General features: G+C 48.3%; 1 long non-coding RNA gene across 2 annotated transcripts; it reads left to right on the plus strand.

Annotated features, from left to right (window-relative positions):
- Positions 1 to 4,911: 4,911 nt before the first annotated feature.
- LOC308481029 lies at positions 4,912 to 18,373 on the plus strand. Of its 2 annotated transcripts, none has more exons than XR_013988412.1 (5): positions 4,912 to 5,011; positions 11,460 to 11,579; positions 11,743 to 12,172; positions 13,155 to 13,214; positions 18,300 to 18,373. It is a non-coding gene; the product is annotated as an uncharacterized lncRNA (long non-coding RNA). The 2 variants fall into 2 exon arrangements; XR_013988413.1 differs by lacking the exon at positions 18,300 to 18,373 and having other exon boundaries at positions 11,743 to 11,800; positions 12,133 to 12,172; positions 13,155 to 13,318.
- Positions 18,374 to 18,446: the final 73 nt, after the last annotated feature.

The raw sequence follows: 18,446 nt of genomic DNA on the forward strand, positions 1-18,446 counted from the left end.
CACAAAAACAATCTTCTTAGAATAAAACAGAGTTTATGCACACTTCACATTCAGTAGCAATCTGTAGGCAGGCTTAGGTTGCAATTACAAGTGCATTTGTAAATATCTAAGGATGATGGAGTCTGAGCCTTTTTGCCTCAGATGCAACAACTAGCAATATCTCTGTAGAGATGCAGTGGTAGCAAGATGCATGTAAGAGAGAGAGGGGGGGGAGGGAGGGAGGGAGGGAGGGAGAGATGACCATGATCAGCCTTTTATATGAGTTACGCCCAACTCTACCTGGCCGCACCCAGGGGAAGTGGCTCCCACAGGTTTGCTAGGAAGTCCTCCCTGCTGGACCCACATTCTGCTGAGTGCCCATTCCAGGAAACAGGAAATGTTGGATTGGACTGCTCTTTCTGGATATCTCATACTGCTCAGTAGGTGACACAGTCAGTGCCTTAGTGTCATCTGGCAGTAAATGGCTAAGTACAGCACTGACACAATAAGGTGAAGTATCAGCAGTAAGGAGTAATGGTTACTATTCATCACCATGTATAAACACTGAACCGGCAGTCAGGAACTGCTTGACATTCTGGGAAACTTCCTCATGCTGCTGAGCCCAACTCCAGGGAACTCTCTTCCCCAGCAGGGGGTGAGGTGGCTCCAAGATGGTTGCCTTATTTGGGAGAAGCGCATGGTAGCAGTTAGGCAGCCTGAGGAAGGCTTGCAGCTCCTGTTTTGATTTTGGTGTAGGTGCATCATGGATTACATGTAACTTACCCTGGGTAAGCATTTGCAATAGCCTAAGAATGTGAAACTGGGAGTTTTAATTTCACATTTCTCTTTTTAAACTCAGGCTCCTGGTGCATCAAAATGCCGTAGGGCTTCCTGGAGTCTTTCAGGAAGTTCGTCCTCAGTTCATCCCATAGTTAGAACATCATTAAAGGATGGCTCAACACCTGAATTTCCTTTGAGTAAATATTTGAAAGTGGATCCACACTTCTTCAGCTCTCAACAGGATTCCACCTTCAGCACCAACTAGTGTTATGTTCATGTATTTGTGGACATCTAATGAAGCCGAATGCTAGAATATTCAGTTTTCTTTACATAGTTAAACTATGGAACTCGCCCCCACAGGAGAAAGTGATGACCACCAACTTGAAGAAGAAGAGTTTGGATTTGATATCCTGCCTTTCACTCCCCTTCAGGAGTCTCAAAGTGGCTAACATTCTCCTTTCCCTTCCTCCCCCACAACAAACCCTCTGTGAGGTGAGTGGGGCTGAGAGACTTCAGAGAAGTGTGACTGGCCCAAGGTCACCCAGCAGCTGCATGTGGAGGAGCGGAGACACGAACCCGGTTCACCAGATTACGAGTCTACCGCTCTTAACCACTACACCACACTGGCTCTCTTGAATGGCTTTAAAAGTGGACTGGACAGATTCATGGAGATTAAGACTATCCATGGCTACTAGCCATCCTGGCTATGGTCAGTAATGCTTCTGAATAGCAGTTGCTAAAAATCACAGAGGGGGAAAGTGCTCTTGTGCTCAGGCTCTTCTTATGGGTTGAGGTTCAGGGGAGAAGACCATAAATAGTTAGGCCTTCAAACACAACCATTCTTTCCCCTAGAATGAGGGGAAAGCTCCACCCAACAGCTACAACTGGAAGAGAATTACAGGAGCCCCATAATCAAAAAGCAGTAACGTAACCCATTAGTATGAGAGCCAGTGTGGTGTAGTGCTTAGGAGCAGTGGACTCGTAATCTGGTGAACTGGGTTCGCGTCTCCGCTCCTCCACATGCAGCTGCTGGGTGACCTTGGGCCAGTCACACTTCTCTGAAGTCTCTCAGCCTCACTCACTTCACAGAGTGTTTGTTGTAGGGGAGGAGGGGAAAGGAGATTGTTAGCCGCTTTGAGACTCCTGAAGGGGAGTGGTAAAGCGGGATATCAAATCCAAACTCTTCTAGTATGTGGGATATTTAAAATGCAGTCAAAACCGACAATTCATGTTTTGCTAGGAGCTGATAGGAGCATGATAGGAGCTGAAGTTCATAAAGTTTTCCTGTAAGTTTGCTAGAGAGACTTCTGTGAGACACTCCCACTGTGCCCTGACGGTGGGGGGGAGGGTGTAGTAGCTATATATTCTCCTATCTGCCTGGACACAGCATCTTCCTCTCTTCCTTCCTCACCAAGTCAGCAATGTGAAGAAACATCTGCTCAGACTCCATTTTTAAGATAGGCTTACATATGTCTTTGTAACTGAACTAACATTTTAAGCTTGCTTGAACAAAGCTGCTGCATCTGTTACTCTTCAACAAGTATTCTGAGTGCGTAAATGTTATTTTTACCTTTTACAATACCGTTTGTGTGATTTTTATTTTAATTCTGGGTTACTTAAGCTAAAAGGCTACAAGTAGCCTATCTAAGCTTTCATTTTAAGCTTCAAAGGGATAGTGCTCTTCTGAACACACAAACCTGAGGAAGGAAGGACAATATCTAATAAATATATCCTATCCTAGCGTATGTAAGGTAAAGGTAAAGGACCCCTGGACGGTTAAGTCCAGTCAAAGGTGACTATGGGGTGTGGCGCTCCCTCAGCCTGAAGTGAGAGCCACTGTTTGTCCACAGACAGCTTTCTGGGTCATGTGTCCAGCAGGACTAAACCGTTTCTGGCGCAATGGGACACTGTGCAGAAACCAGAGCGCACGGAAACGCTGTTTACCTTTCTGCCACAGTGGTACCTATTTATCTACTTGCACTGGCATGCTTTTGAATTGCTAAGTTGGGAGAAGCTGGGACAGAGAAATGGGAGCTCACCCCATCGCAGGGATTTGAACCACCGGCCTTCTGATCGGCAAGGCCAGGAGGCTCAGTGGTTTAGACCAAAGCGCTACCCGCATCCTAGCATATAGCACACACAAGAGGTGCCTTTCCGGATTCTGCAGTTTCATTAGGCAGAGCTCAAAATGTATTTGAAGTTGGTAACTATATAATTCCTGGAAATAATCCTGCTCCACCTCTACTAATACTTCTTCTCTTTCCCCTTTTCCTCTGAAAGCTGACATTCTTGGGAAGTTGAATTTCAATATTGCATGCTTTGTTTTTCTGCACTTGGTATCCACACAGTGCAGACTGTGTGTGACCACAGAGGAAGTGGCACTCAGCAATGGAATGGAGGAGCCACTGAGGATGACCCGAGGTATAGCAGGCGTCAGTGGAGAAATGGGTCAGAGGGAAGCAGAAGACGAAGCCCAGAGATGCTTCCAAAATGAACAGGGCTCTTGCTTGAGTTATTCATTTGCCCAGCGTGCATCACGACTCTTTATCCTCCCAGGACTCTTCTCCAGCTCAGGTCTTAATGTTTGGAAGCTGTGGCTGGATGGTTACATGGGAACCGGTTGAAGTTAAATCCTTCGAAGACAGAGGTCCTTTGGCTGGGACGGGGCGATATGGGATTGGGGGGGGCAACTCCCATCTCTTGCGGGGGTGCTATTATTGCCAGCACCGTCCGTAAAGGCGGCATTTTTTCATCTCTGCCAAGCTAAGCAGTTGGCCCCTTATCTCTCTCGCCCTGACCTAGCCACTGTGATCCACGTGACGGTCACCTCCAGACTGGATTATTGTAACTCGCGCTACGTGGGGCTGCCCTTGAGACTGACCCAGAAACTCCAGCGGGTGCAGAATGCTGTAAGCCAGGGCTTTTTCGGCTGTGGCTCCGATCTGGTGGAACACTCTGTCACAAGAGACCAGGACCCTGCAGGACTTGACATCTTTCCGCAGGGCCTGCAAGACGGAGCTGTTCCACCAGGCCTTTGGCGAAGGCACAGTCTGACCCCCTCCATCTGTAATCCTCACAGAACTCTAGCCCAATGGTTGCCATTAATCTGACTGGAATTAATTTTATAATGATTTTAGAATGTTTTATCATTTTACTGTTGTTAGCCGCTCTGAGCCCGGCTTCGGCTGGGGAGGGCGGGATATAAATAAAATTTATTTATATTATTATTAATCCAAGCAGGATGGAAACTGCCTGCCTACTACCTGGCCTGGCAGCAGCTACAACTGCAATGACTGCAAAAAGAGCCCTGAGAGACCGTCCCCCCGGCCCCTTTCCTCCATATTCCTTCCTGGTGTCTGGAATACTAGCAAGCAGCATACTAGGAAAGAGGAGGAAGGGGCTCTCCCTGCCACTGCCTCTGCCATTTCAGCAGTTCCTTGTAGGCTAGGCGAAGTACACGAAGGGGGTGGAGCCTGAGCTGGAATTGCCCATCTCTAATGAGGACTTACGCATCTGCGTGCTTGAAAAAGGGAAGATCTAGTCTTGATTTTAAACAAATTCTACTAAGCATTTGTTAGAATTTCTGAATGAGTTAAGGCTCTGTCTGTCCACAACTTATACTGTGCAACAGAGCAGACCCTCAAAGCTTTTAGCAAAGAGGATGGTTTGATGTCTTACTCAGCTCATTTGTGTTCAGCCTTCAGTGACATGAACCAATAAAGCATTGTTTATTCAAAGCTTAGAGGGGCTCATGATGACTCTAATCCCTCCACAGATAGCAAACAGATAACAGAGACAATCACCTTTTCCCTACATCAGAGAATATGCTGAGGAATATAACACACAAGCTGTAAGGCAAACCCATTATTGTGTTTAATATGAGAGAAGCCATTTTAAAATGGTAAAAGGTGCCACTCAGTGCCTGATTTATGTAATGAAGAAACGTAATGTTTTGTTAAGGGCTATGAATGTTCCGCAGACAATTTTTCTAGGCGCATATGCTCAAAAGCAGAGAAAGGGAAGTTAGACCAGTGAATATGATTCACATGAAAATGCATTGTGCGCTATGAACATCACAATAGATTGTGTCTAGCATCACTGGCTGGTGAGCAAACAATGCAACCATGTTCCTTTGCCAACCTATGTACTTGAAAACATTATTTAAATGTGAAAAGCATGAAGCCATTGTGTTAAAATACACTCTCTTGCCAGTTTACAACGAGGATAGTGAGATCCTTGGAGACAGGGACGGGTTCTTTATGCATGATCATCGTTTAATGGTTGGAATAATAAGCAGTGAAGTGTGTGTGAGTGCGCCTGCGTGAATGAGCTGGAGCTGGAATGAATTTACTCTCCAGAATTCCTGAAATATACTCAGAGTCGCAAAGTGATTTCATGCTCTTTATTCAGCTCATAGTGGTGAGGAGGAATGAATGAATGTCCCCTCGCAGTATCTGCTTTATATACATTATTTACACAATGGGCTGCACATGATTGGCTAATTCTGGAATTCTACTGTAAGCCAATCAGGATGTGGATTCACTTCTATCTGGAGCAGGATTGGGTGGTTCCTGCCAACCAATCATACTGCTGCATTGTTCTAGGACCAATCAGACTGCTGCCTTTTGGATCCTATTGTTCTAGGACCAATCAGACTGCTACAGTTTGGATCCTATTCAACTCAGTACATAACACCCCTCCCCTCTAAGTTCCAGTCCTGCCCGGGAGGTCGCATTCATAGTCCTCAAGGTATGCCGGCGGCCTACGTGTGCGTTGTGGCCTGGGGTGTTCCCTGGTCCGGGCTCCGGGTTCTGGCTCGTGTTCCAAGGATGCTGGCTGTGATGCGGCTGTTTGGTCTGGTGCAACCGGCTCGCTCAGTCGTGGTTCTGGTTCCGGTGTCCTTTCGGCCTCACGGGTCCTCTCTGTATTTACTGATTCTGCCTCTCCTGCTGGCCCCTCCTGCTCTATGGGCCTCACTGCCCCGCTGTTCCCTTGGGACTCCTCTGACCTGTCCTCCTCCTGGTTTTCTCCCGGGAATCGTCGCCGTATCTGGTCGCAGTGGCGGCGCCAGCATTGCCCCCCATCCGTTAGCACCTCGTACGACACGGGGCCAGTGACCCTGGTGATTGTGGCGGGTACCCATGCTGGGCCTGCCCCAAAATTCTTTGCGTACACTGGGTCCTGGGCCTCGAAGGTCCGGGGGTTCCTGCCTTCCCCCACCACTACCTCATCCTGAGCTCTATCGGGGTGAAGGCGGTCCAATCTGATTGCAAGGCGCCGACCCATTAGTAGTTCAGCGGGGCTCCGGCCAGTCGTTGAGCTGGGGGTGCTGTGCTGTGCTAGAAGGAATGTGGCAAGGCGGTACTCCCAGTCCCCTTGCGTCATGCGGCGAAGGGTGTCCTTGGTGGTCCGCACCATGCGTTCTGCTTGGCCATTGGTGGCAGGGTGGAACGGCGCCGAACGGATGTGGCGGATGGCGTTCTGCGCTGTGAAGGTTTGGAATTCTCCTGACGTAAATGCAGTCCCGTTGTCTGAGACGAGAGTGTCAGGGAGCCCGTGGGTTGCAAACAGCCTGCGTAGTACCCGGATGGCTGCGGACGTGGAAGTGGACGGTACCAGTGCGACTTCCAGCCATTTGGTGTAGGAGTCCACCACTATGAAGAATGTTTTCCCCTGAAAGGGGCCAGCGAAATCCACATGCAGGCGTGACCATGGTGCTCGGGCGGACTCCCAGGACTGGACTGGGGCCCTTGGGGGATCTGGGCGGGATTCTTGGCAGGCCTGGCAGTGTTTGACCCAGGCCTCTATCTCTCCATCGATCCCCGGCCACCACACATAACTCCTGGCAAGGGCCTTCATTCTTACTACCCCTGGATGTGTCTCGTGTAGGGCTGTGAGGACCCTTTTGCAGAGGGGCTGGGGAACAACGACTCTGCTTCCCCATAACAGGCACCCCTTGTGAGCCGACAGTTCATGTTTGCGGGTTGTGTAGCCGGCGAATTCTGGCCCGGGGCTGCTGCTGGGCCATCCCCTCCACACCCAGTCCAGGACCCGGGAGATGACCCTATCTTTCTTGGAATGGTGTGCAACTTCTTGTGCCTGAATGGGGCGGTCGGGAAGCAGCTCCAGGCTCATAACCTCTTGTGCAGGTGCTGGGTCAGGGCCTGTTTCCGGTAGTGGTAGCCTGCTGAGGGCGTCCGCATGGCCCATCGCCTTCCCAGGTCGGTGAATCAGTGCATACTGGTAGCTGGCAAGGAAAATTGACCACCTGAGGACGCGAGGAGACAGCACTTGGGGGGTCTGCTTTTCGGGGGCAAACAAGCCAAGCAACGGCTTGTGGTCAGTCACCACGGTGAAGGGCCGCCCGTACAAGAAATCATGGAATTTTTTTACTCCCTTTACGATTGCCAGACCCTCCTTGTCGATTTGCGAGTAGTTCCGCTCGGTTGTGTTGAGTGTCTGGGAAAAGTACGCCACCGGTACCTCTCTTCCATCCGGGAGTTGGTGCCCCAGGACAGCTCCAATGCCATAGGGTGAGGCGTCGCATGCTAGCACCACCGGCAGCCTCTCGTCGAAGTGTGCCAAGACCGAGTTTGAGACAAGCAAGTCCTTGACTGCCTGGAATGCGGCCTCCTGGCGCTGGCCCCACACCCAAGGGGCCCGCTTGTCCAGGAGTCTGTGTAGGGGCTCCGCTACCGCCGCCTTGTGGGGAAGGAAGGAATGGTAAAAGTTCAATAGTCCCAAGAAGGCCTGAAGTTCAGTCTTGCTCTTGGGCGCTGGGGCATCACAAATGGCCCGTACCTTGTCCCCAGTCGGGTGGACCCCTTCTGCGTCCACCATAAATCCCAGAAAGTCCACCTGAGGCACTCCTAGTAGACATTTTTCCCGCTTCACCTTGAGACCCGCCGTCTGGAAACGGTGCAGAACGGTGCGGAGGCGGTCCTCAAACTCCTCTGGTGTGGGGCCGGCAATCAACACATCATCGAAGAAGGGGGTGACGCCAGGAATCCCTTTAAGGAGAGAGTCCATTATATTCTGGAATATGCCTGGTGCCACGCTGACACCGAATTGCAGCCGCTTTACCCTGAACGCTCCTCTGTGCGTCACAATCGTCTGTGCCTCTGCTGTGGCCTCATCTACTGGCAGCTGTTGATATGCTTGGGCCAAGTCCAGCTTGCCAAAAATTTTCGACCCAGCCAGGGTGGCAAGGACATGGCTGACCACTGGCACTGGGTATGCGTGGGCCGTGAGGGCCTTGTTTATGGTACATTTGTAGTCTGCGCAGATGCGGACCGAACCATTAGGCTTGACGGGTGTGACGATTGGGGTTTCCCAGGGAGCATTAGGCACCGGCTCCAGCACTCCTTGCTCTACGAGTCGGTCCAATTCCTCGTCTATACGGGGTTTCAAGGCGAACGGGACCCGGCGGGCCTTGAGCCTGACCGGTCGTACTGCGGGGTCAAGCTGTAGCGCAATGGGGGGGCCCGTATACTGTCCCAATTTCCCATCGAAAACCCCTGGAAATTCCTTGCATATGGCGTCCACGTCCACTTGTAAGCTAGTGTGGTTCACCCCGGTGACAGCTAGCCCCAGTGGTCCAAACCATGCCAATCCCAGTAAGCTAATGTAGGGGCCCTTGACCACAAGCAAGTCCAGTTGCCGCGTCCGCCCTCGGTATTGCACCCTGAAGGTCCCCACCCCCATTGTGGGGACCTTACGTTTCTGGAAGTCCCGGAGGGTGAATGGGGCCGGCCTGAGTTTGGGACCCCCAGTGGGACACAGTTTCCTTAAGGTCCTTGCCGAGATTATGGATAGAGTTGAACCCGTGTCAAGCTCCATGCGGCATGGGGCCCCCTCTATCTGTACCTCTACATAAATTTTCTCTACGTTGGGGTGGGGCAACTGGTATACCTGGAAGTCCGTGAGCTCCGTCGAGTTGCCTTGGTGTGTTGGGCCCCGGGACCTGGGGCTCTTGGATTGGTCATCTGATGCCTGGTGTCGGGTGGGCCGAGCCCGACACACCCGGGCGATGTGTCCCGATTTTCTGCACTGCCTGCACTCTGCGTTGCGGAAACGGCAGGTCCTCCTCTCGTGACTCTCCCCGCAGCTTGCGCAGTTCCCTCCTTCTCGTCGAGGCAGCTGTGGTCTGTGCGCTGCTTGAGTGCGCTGCTGTACTCGGTGCACCTCCTCCCTGTCGGATCCTGAGTCGTCGGTGAGGTCTTCATGGTGGACCCTCGGTTGGGATGGTAGGCTCGGCCGTGCCTCTTGGGTCGACCTCTCGGCAGCTTCTGTTGCCAGGGCCTCCTCCAGAGCGACCTGGAACGTTAGGTCCTTCTTAGCGTAGAGGCGTCATTGCAGCTTCTCATCCTTCAGGCCACCGACGAGGCGGTCACGAAGCATGTTCTCCAGCTCTGAGAAGTTGCAGAACCGGGCGGCTTGGCGGAGAGAGGTCACAAACCCAGTTATGGTTTCCCCAGGGGCTTGCCGCTTTGCGTAGAAGGCATTTCGACGAGCCACCACTGAGGGCTGTGGCGAAAAGTGCCCCTTCAGCTGTTCCATTATTGTTTTGTATGGAACAGTAGCGACGTCTTCAGGCGCAAGGAGAGCCCGGGCGATTTCAAACGTCTCCTCTCCGCAGACGCTGAAGAATATCGCCCTCTTCTTGGCGTCTTCTTCGTCGGTGACCCCTTTGGCTTCTAGGAGGAAGGTGAAACGGGAGGCGTACGCTTCCCAGTCTCCAGATGCTGGGTTGAATGGCGAGAAGCTGCTGTTGGCTGCCATTCTGAGTTCCTTGTGCCCCGGAGCTGAAGCCTGGATACACGGTGCGAGGCAGCGGTGCGGCAGTTGGCGGTGCTGCGGTGCTGTGTGTGGCAGTCAGCTCAGCGGGATCCCATCCTCGTCGCCAGTGAAATATACTCAGAGTCGCAAAGTGATTTCATGCTCTTTATTCAGCTCATAGTGGTGAGGAGGAATGAATGAATGTCCCCTCGCAGTATCTGCTTTATATACATTATTTACACAATGGGCTGCACATGATTGGCTAATTCTGGAATTCTACTGTAAGCCAATCAGGATGTGGATTCACTTCTATCTGGAGCAGGATTGGGTGGTTCCTGCCAACCAATCATACTGCTGCATTGTTCTAGGACCAATCAGACTGCTGCCTTTTGGATCCTATTGTTCTAGGACCAATCAGACTGCTACAGTTTGGATCCTATTCAACTCAGTACATAACAATTCCCTTCTGTGGATTTTGATGTTGACTGAATATGATTCACAATATTTGATGAGTATTTTATATCTGCATTTGACATCCAATGATAATTGATTTCAGTTATTTGGTATTTTACAGTATTTGTCAGTTGAAATGTAAAGATATTTATTACTTCCATATTTAAGCTCACACACCAGCTGCAGTTGGGAGATCAAACCCAATTTTGGGTAACTTCCATGGGTCAGATTAGAACCGTGATGGCTTCGAGTATGGCGTTTCCTGCTGTAGTTCCAGGCCTGGGCTCTGGAAGGATCTGCCTCCTGAAGTGAAGAGCTGTTCTCCTTTGCTCTCTTTTTGTAAGAACCTATGTTCTGCCTTGCATTTTGCTGACAAGCTGTTGGCTGCTTTTAACTATTGCTAATTTATTTTGTAGGGGCGCGGGTGGCGCTGTGGGTTAAACCACAGAGCCTAGGACTTGCTGATCAGAAGGTCAGTGGTTCAAATCCCCGCGACGGGGTGAGCTCCTGTTGCTCTGTCCCAGCTCCTGCCAACCTAGCAGTTTGAAAGCACGTCAAAGTGCAAGTAGATCAATAGGTACCGCTCCGATGGGAAGGTAAATGGTGTTTCCGTGCGCTGCTCTGGTTCACCAGAAGCGGCTTAGTCATGCTGGCCACATGACCCAGAAACTGTACGCCGGCTCCCTCGGCCAATAAAGCGAGATGAGCGTCGCAACCCCAGAGTCGGTCGCAACTGGACTCTTTACCTTTAATATATTTTGTATAGACTGCTTTGGGTGCTTTTGTGGAAAGCAGCCTAGAAATGTCTTAAATCTACATTTCACAGTCTTTGATAACTGACATGCAACGGTATTTGCACAAAATGGGTTTTGAGGTTTGGCATGCAATACTGACAGTCAGAGTAACTGACAGTCTTTGATGGATGACTTGCAGGGGTATTTTAGTATTTTTGACAGCTTGTGAGATTTAGATTAAGTTTACTACCAGAACAATCACAAGAGGCCAACACATCTAAAGCAGTAAGTTTTTCTGATTCAAAATGTGAATTTCATATTTCATATTCCATATAGAAGCCAAGCAAAATATATTTTTGAATGTTTATTTTGGCTCTGGAATAACGCATCCAAAACATGACACAATGCTCTTCAGTGAAGCAAATTCAGTCATCCAGCTGTGAATCCTTAGGTGACTGTGCTGCATACACTGGTATGAACAGGCATGTATAAAATGAGCTTTGCATGACCTATGAATCATGATCAATCATAACCAGAAAAGGGTTGTATGGTTCTGCATGTAGGGACTTAGTTGCATTAGTAAAAAACAGCGTTTTGAATGCATTATAAACATGCAACACCAGATGGCACTGGAGAGCAAAAAAAATTTGATGCATTTTTCCATAGCATTTTTCTTCTTTGGTTATAACAATTTAGTTTCAGAATTATTTATAGCTCCCCACCCCCCATGTATAGATCCACCGCATATCTCCAGCTGGAAGAGAATTGTACTTTTGGTACCCCAAAGCAATCAAGCAACTGCAGCTGTGCAAGTGGAGCCCTTAAAAAAAAAAGAAATCCCATCAACTTGCACAGGTAAGAGGCTACATTCACCAAAGGTTGACACCAAACAGTTGTTTAGTGGGCTTTTAATTGTCCAGAAGGGCTACATGCAGAACAGAGCCTGCTCTGCACATTCCCTTGTTGGATCACAGCTCTCTCTCTCTCTCTCTCCCCCCCCCCGCCATCATTTCCACAGTAGCATATAAAGGGCCATACAGCTGTTATCTCACTTAAGGTCGCAACCATCCTGTAAGGTAAGTTGCTTTGCTGATGATATGGTCCCAAAACATTGAGGTTTCATCTACACATGTACCAGAATGAGGTGGCAAAATCTTGAAGTGGACCATGGCATTATAAAAAAGAATCCCCTATGTAAGCACTTCCTTGTAAATTTAAAATTGTGATCTTCCCCCGTGTGGTACGTTACTGCATGATGACTCTCCCACCTCATTCCCCTCCCCCATTATGTTTTGTGACTATCCTGCTTGACCAGATGTTTCTTTTTAGTACAGCACAATTCTGTACAAGTTTACTCAGAAGTAAATGTTAGGCTTTAGTGGCTAGTTAAAACCTGGATTTTTTTCAGAGAAAAATGCATCTGTGGGATCATCCAGATCAGTGGAAAGGTAAGGCGTGAGCAGCTGTGTAAAAATATGCTCACCACAAAGTAAGCGCAAAGTGAACTTGAAATGCTCAAACCAGATATGTAGCGCATGTGGACCGGGTTTCTTAGAACATCTAAAGGGATGCAGTCCTGGGTGGGCATTAATACGCTTACTGTCAGGACTCTGGCTTCTGTGCATGTTTAGGGAATAAATCGAGGACAATGGAAGCTTGTGTCACTGTGTATTCTGCACTAAAAACATAATAACATTTCAGCACTGAGGCAGCTCAAATTCTGCTCCAAGAAAAAGGGTTCATGTGCAAATTATGCAAATTATCTGCATTGGCATGATTTCCCTTGTTTTGCATAATTAATTTTGGTTCTGATAGTCATTTCGAAGGCAAGCTGCTAGAAAGGGCACTGAAGAATCACCCTTAGATACTGGAAATTTTAGCCTGCAATGTTATGCACACTTGTGAGTGCATCCCATTTAACTCAATGGCTATTGCTTCTGATTAAACATGTTGTTATTGGACAATTCCTCTAGCTTTTGAGATTTTGCAGGTCTCAATCCTGTGATCTCTGCATGCTGTGGTGTGTGGGCACTTGACAATAGCGGAGCACAGAGCCCTCTCTCCTTTAGCACAAAGCTCTTTCTGTCTACACAACAGCATCCTTGGATCCCTGTCCAAATGTTTTTATTTCCCATTATATTTCTAACCCAACTGTAGGACTCTTGAGGTACTACCGTACATGAAAAATGGGGGGGGGGGGGAGGGCATTAATTTGAATAATTGAATCGAACAGAAGCCACTGCTGTAGTTACTTGGTTCACATTTTGAATTAAGGGGGCATTTCAACAAATGAAAGGAGAGAGTGCCATCTTCTGGCAAACTTCATAATTGCATTGAGTAAGTGGAGGTTTAACGTCAACAATATTTCGGATTCTATCTGTGAAATATCCCAATACAATCACATTTTCCTCTGCTTGCTTCACATTGTAGGTTGCTTCCTTCCTTTGATGGAGATGTCACCAAATCTTGTGGGCATCTGCTCCAGCTGAGGTTAGCTGATCTTCAATTTATGTCTCATCTTTACTCAGCCGAGAAAAGCATTCTTTGGGTTTATTAATTGGCAGATTTACATGCCCTGCATTCTTTTGTGTCATGGCCAGTAAAAGAGAAGTAGCAGAGAGACACATTTTGATATATTCTGCTTTACTACAGAAGAAGGTTGCATCATTCTTGATTTTGGGATTGATAAATAGCTTTTAGGATAGCTGAATGAGAATGTATTGGATGTTGTTTTTCCATTACCAGGCTCAGACAGCTGTGGCTCCACTTGCTTTTCATGCAGAAGGTTGCAGGCTCCATTCCTGGCATCTCCAGAAAGAGCTGGGAGATTCCCTGGTGGGAAAACCTGGAGAGCTGCTACAAATCAGTGTAGACTCTGCAGTGGCGTAGCGTGGGTTGTCAGCACCCGGGGCAAGGCAAGTAATTTGCGCCCCCTAACCCGTGGAGCGCGGCCCCCCAGATGTTGCGCCCGGTGTGGCCGGCCCAGCCTGCACCCCCCACGCTACGCCACTGTAGCACAGAACACCATCCCTAATCCTGCAACTGCAAAAAGTTCTGCAACACAGCACAACAGACCGTGCAAAAGGATCGTTGTTGATGCTTTTATTAAAAAAATGTAAACAACAGCCATCTTTATTTACACTATGAGCTAACTGTCTGAGATGGGTAAAACCAATCCCAAAGGGCCCTTACAAACAGTAGATTATGCTACATTTTCCTTGTTTAAATCCACAATGTTTTGGTTTTTTTAAATGCACTCTACCTCCCCACCCTTATACCCTTTCCACCCAAGACATACACCTGATGCCTTTGTCACACATTACATGCACCCAACCCCTTCCCTGCAGTCAGCTAGATTTCCCTCGCAATAAACGTGGGTGGGTAGGTACCGGAGAAGGGAAACCTGAAAAGAGGAAGTGGCTGCTTTCCTGCATTCTGCCTCAGGGTCTTACTGCCCACCCTGCTCTGTTTCGTTGCTGTGTTTGCTCAAACGGAACAAAGAGCAGGGAAAGCCCCTCCCCTCCAGGCAGAGAGAGAGAGAGAGAGAGAGAGAGAGAGAGAGAGAGAGAGAGGGGCGCCCTCCACGAGTTGTCGAGCTTGGGCAACGGCTGCGCGGCCGACGGCGAGGCGCTAAGGCGCCGGCTCCCCAGGCTGCAGCGCTTGGCCACGCGCTGCGCTTGCATGCCTGGCCGCGCCCAGCTCGCCTCAGCGCAGCGGAAAACAGAAGCAGTGGCGGAGACGACGACCCCCCACCCCAACCAAGCCTCGATTGCTTGTCCCTTCCCTCTGGACTCGCGCCCCCCCAGGTGTTGCGCCCGGTGCGGCTGGCACCCCTGGCACCCCCCACGCTACGCCACTGAGACTCTGCAGACCTAGACGGACTCATTGTCCGACTTAACACAGGGCCATTTCCTATGTTCTCATGCATGTTCCCCTATTATGCACTACATGGTTATTTGTAGGTGAGCATATATTACAATAACACGTTTCCTCACAAGCAAATGGGCCCAATAAATCGTTGCCTCTAACCAGTGCTATTTTTTTTAGGAAAGGAGGTGCCAGAACTCACCATAAACTCCTCACTTGTTCTCTTATGGTGCCCACCCGAGAGGTGCTGGAACTAAGTTCCAGTGAGTTCAGGCTGAAGAAAGCCCTGCCTCTAACACTGCCCACCCCCTAGGATTGCGAGGAGCTTCAAAACCTCATTCCTTGCTCATTGTCAGAGGGAGGCTGGAGTTCGATGTCATGGCAGCTGATCTGTGCATTTAAAGCCAGTTATGGGGAAAGGTTGGGTTGGGGGGATCTGAATTTAGATGCAAAAGGGCTACAGAGGTGAGGTGCAAACTCCTCTCCCTGCCTCCTGCTTACATCTCTGTAGCCAAAGTCCCCCCCCCCCCCAGCTAAACTTACTTCTGGCTTTGGAGCTTTTCTTAGGACATCAGTGCCCAGGGAGACAGACGCTGAAGCAGGAAGCCCAGAAGCAGAACATGAAAGCAATAGCCCTGCCCCACTGCTGCTCCCCAGAAAATGGTGCTCAAAGGCATATCATAGTCACCATGACCAGTAGTCACTGATAGCCCTATCCTCCTTGAGTTTATTTAATTCCTTTTTAAAGCCATCAAAGTTGGTAACCACCTCCAGATCCTCTGGCAACAAATTCTATAGTTTAACTCTTGGCTGTGTGAGGAAGAACTTCTTTTTGTCTGTCCTGAAGCTTTCACAGGTAAAGTGTGGGCAGAGGAGAGTTTAACTAATACCTTTTGACCACATGCACACATGCATATATTCCCTTTTGCTGTTAAAATCAGGCCCAGACTCTTACAATGTGACTGGGGCAGCATCCTGGTTTAAACAAACAGATCTGCTGCCATCCTGTCTAGTTTGGCCCTTAGTCAATGCCACTGTGAACTGTGGATTAGCTATCATGGGAGGCAGAGCTTTTCCCAGGCTTGCCACTCCAGAAACTGACAGCAGGTATCATATTATATTTGCTCAATCACAGTCTCTGGTGTGCCAGGCATCGTGTGCCTTGACAGGCATTATTTAACATGTCTATCACAGGCACAGGGTTTGGCTTGTGTGACTTGCTGGGCTCCCCCCGCCTTTTTTCCCTACGGAAGTAGGGTTTTTTGTTTTTGTTTTTACTCCTAAGGGTAAAAACCAAGATCCTGGTGTGGGAATGCTGGAAATTGTGCAGGCAGTCACTATAGGCACACAAGGTGGAGCTAATCTAGATCCAGAGTGTCATGCATGTTGGAGCTGAAAGTGTCGTTCTGGCATCCTGTGGGGTGAGGTTGGGGTTAGTGTTAGAGGTGAGACTCATGTCTGGAGTGATTCAGAATAACTGCATCCATTTCCATTAGGATTTTTTCAGTTTAAAAGGGTCAGGTCTGGTGCTCTAGGGGCAAACAGGCTGGCAAGCGGTCAAGTGTTGGGCTGGAACTCCATCAGCAGCTCAGTCAACCCTGTGCCTGAGAGACAGCTTACTCAGGCTGAAGAAGCAGGCCAGAGTCAGCAGCTATACAGGGCCTGATGGAACCCTCTTCATTCCTGGCGTCCACCCTCTGGACATAGGTAGCAGAGGTCCTGGAAGCACAGCACAAGCCACCAGCAACTGCCCTCTGAGATGCTGCCACAGAGGCACAGAAAGAAAGGAAAATGGGTCCTCCTGCTCCTAGACTCCCTGGTTCAGGATATATGCGGTTCATAGGACTCTTACTCTTATCTCACTCCAAATAATCAACATTCTGCACTGGGCACATTGAAACATCAGTATGACCTACAGTAAGACACACATGTAAGATTACATAAAATGTGCATATTCACAGCCATGCCATTCTGTATTGTTATACCGCTAATGAATTGTTTTCTGGTTAATTATATGGGGAAATCAAGGGGATTTGAAATTATAGGATTGAGATTACAGAATCATGAGACTAATTCCACAGCACAGCTAAAAGCAGCTAGGAGCGTACTACCGTATTTACTCAAATCTAATGCTCACCTTTTTTGTCCACATCACGTTGCGGAAATTAAGGTGCGCATTAGATTTGATGGCACATTTACATTCACCAGCAAATACTTTTTTTGGTTTCAAGGTTCTGAAAACTGAGGTGCTCACAGTAAGTGAGCAAAAGTACAGCAAGGCACATAGAACAAACCTAAGCAAGATTTTAAATACATAATGGATAAATACAGGGTTTAAATAGCAAATATGCTTAAATTTACAGATTTCAGCAACTATATGCTTAACTTGAAACATTTTAGAATCACAGCTTCTTAAAAAAAAAATCATGCTAGATGAATCTCATTACAAGCTTGGTGGATCAGGGGAATGCTGTGAACGTACTGTATCTTGATTTCAGTAAAGCTTTTGACAAAGTCCCCCATGATATTCTTGCAGAGAAGCTGGTAAAATGTAGGCTGGATAAGGTTACTGTTAGGCAGATTTGTAGCTGGTTGACTGACCAGACCCAAAGAATGCTAAAGGTTCCTCAACAGCTTGGAAAAAAGTGAGAAGTGGGGTGCCGTCTCAGGACCATTGTTGTTCAATGTCTTTATAAATGACTTGGATGAAGGAATTGAAGGAATGCTCATCAAATTTGCAGATGACACCAAACTGGGAGGGGTAGCTAATTTAGGGTTGCCATATTTCCAAAACTGAAAATCCAGACACAAAAGTTGAGCTTTTTAATTTTTTTATATGCTTGTCTGGATGCAGGATGGAGAGGGTTATGTGTAGAAATGTGTAGAAAGTAAAAATTACATTCACTGCTCTACCTACTTCTGCCTCTGGCTCCATCCACCACGGACATGTGGTTCTTGGGTTGAAAAAGGTTCCCAGCCCTTGATACAAAGGATTGCAGGTTTAAACTGTAATCTGCTATGAGAGCCTGGTGTGAGCCCTGGTTATTGTGTCAGGTGTAAAGGTGCTGGGACAGCTCAGTCGGTAGAATATGAGACTCTTAATCTCAGGGTCACTGGGCAAAATATTCCTGCACTGTGGGGGTTGGACTAGATGACCCTCACAATCCCTTCCAACTCTACAATCGGGGATTCTATTATTCATTCAAGTATCACAGTTCTGCCCATACAAATGTGCTGAAAGAATTTCCTGGGGACAATCCACTCACTGCTTTCCTGCTCTTGCACCAGCTCCCTTGAAATGAAGAGAAGAGAAACAAACTCAGAATTGGAGGCATGCAAAATGACTCCGCAGTTCAGAAAAAATTGGCTCACCTGCATCAGCCGCAAAGCTTACAGGAAGCTGCATGAATTGTGCAAACTGCCCTACAACCAAGAGTAAAAATCAACAAGCTGAAACACAGGCAGAGGGTCACTACAATCCCAGTTCAAACAGATCATCTTTCCCTCTGCATTTCAGGCTGAGCAGGTTTTCCTCAAACTGAAGTTGATATCAAGTTCAAACTTATAGCTGTATTGACAAAGATTTTCTCAAGAAAAAGATGTTGAAGGATGGTATGTTTGTGGAAGAAGTCATAAGAAGGTGAATCAATTAGAGATTCCTTTTCTGTGGAATAAATAGCTCCATCATTTTATTATTATTTTTTAAAGCTTACAAAGGTAACCATGACAACAGTCCAGGTCTCCGTGCAAACTGCATTGAAGTGAGGGCTCCACCACCCCAACATCACATTTTCTGTAAGATCCTGTTACAGGTATGCCTGTGTATATAGTGCTGATCACTGGGTGCCTGATCTC

Source organism: Podarcis pityusensis (genome assembly GCF_964106645.2).
Source record: "Podarcis pityusensis genome assembly, chromosome: 7".
NCBI lineage: Eukaryota > Metazoa > Chordata > Lepidosauria > Squamata > Lacertidae > Podarcis > Podarcis pityusensis.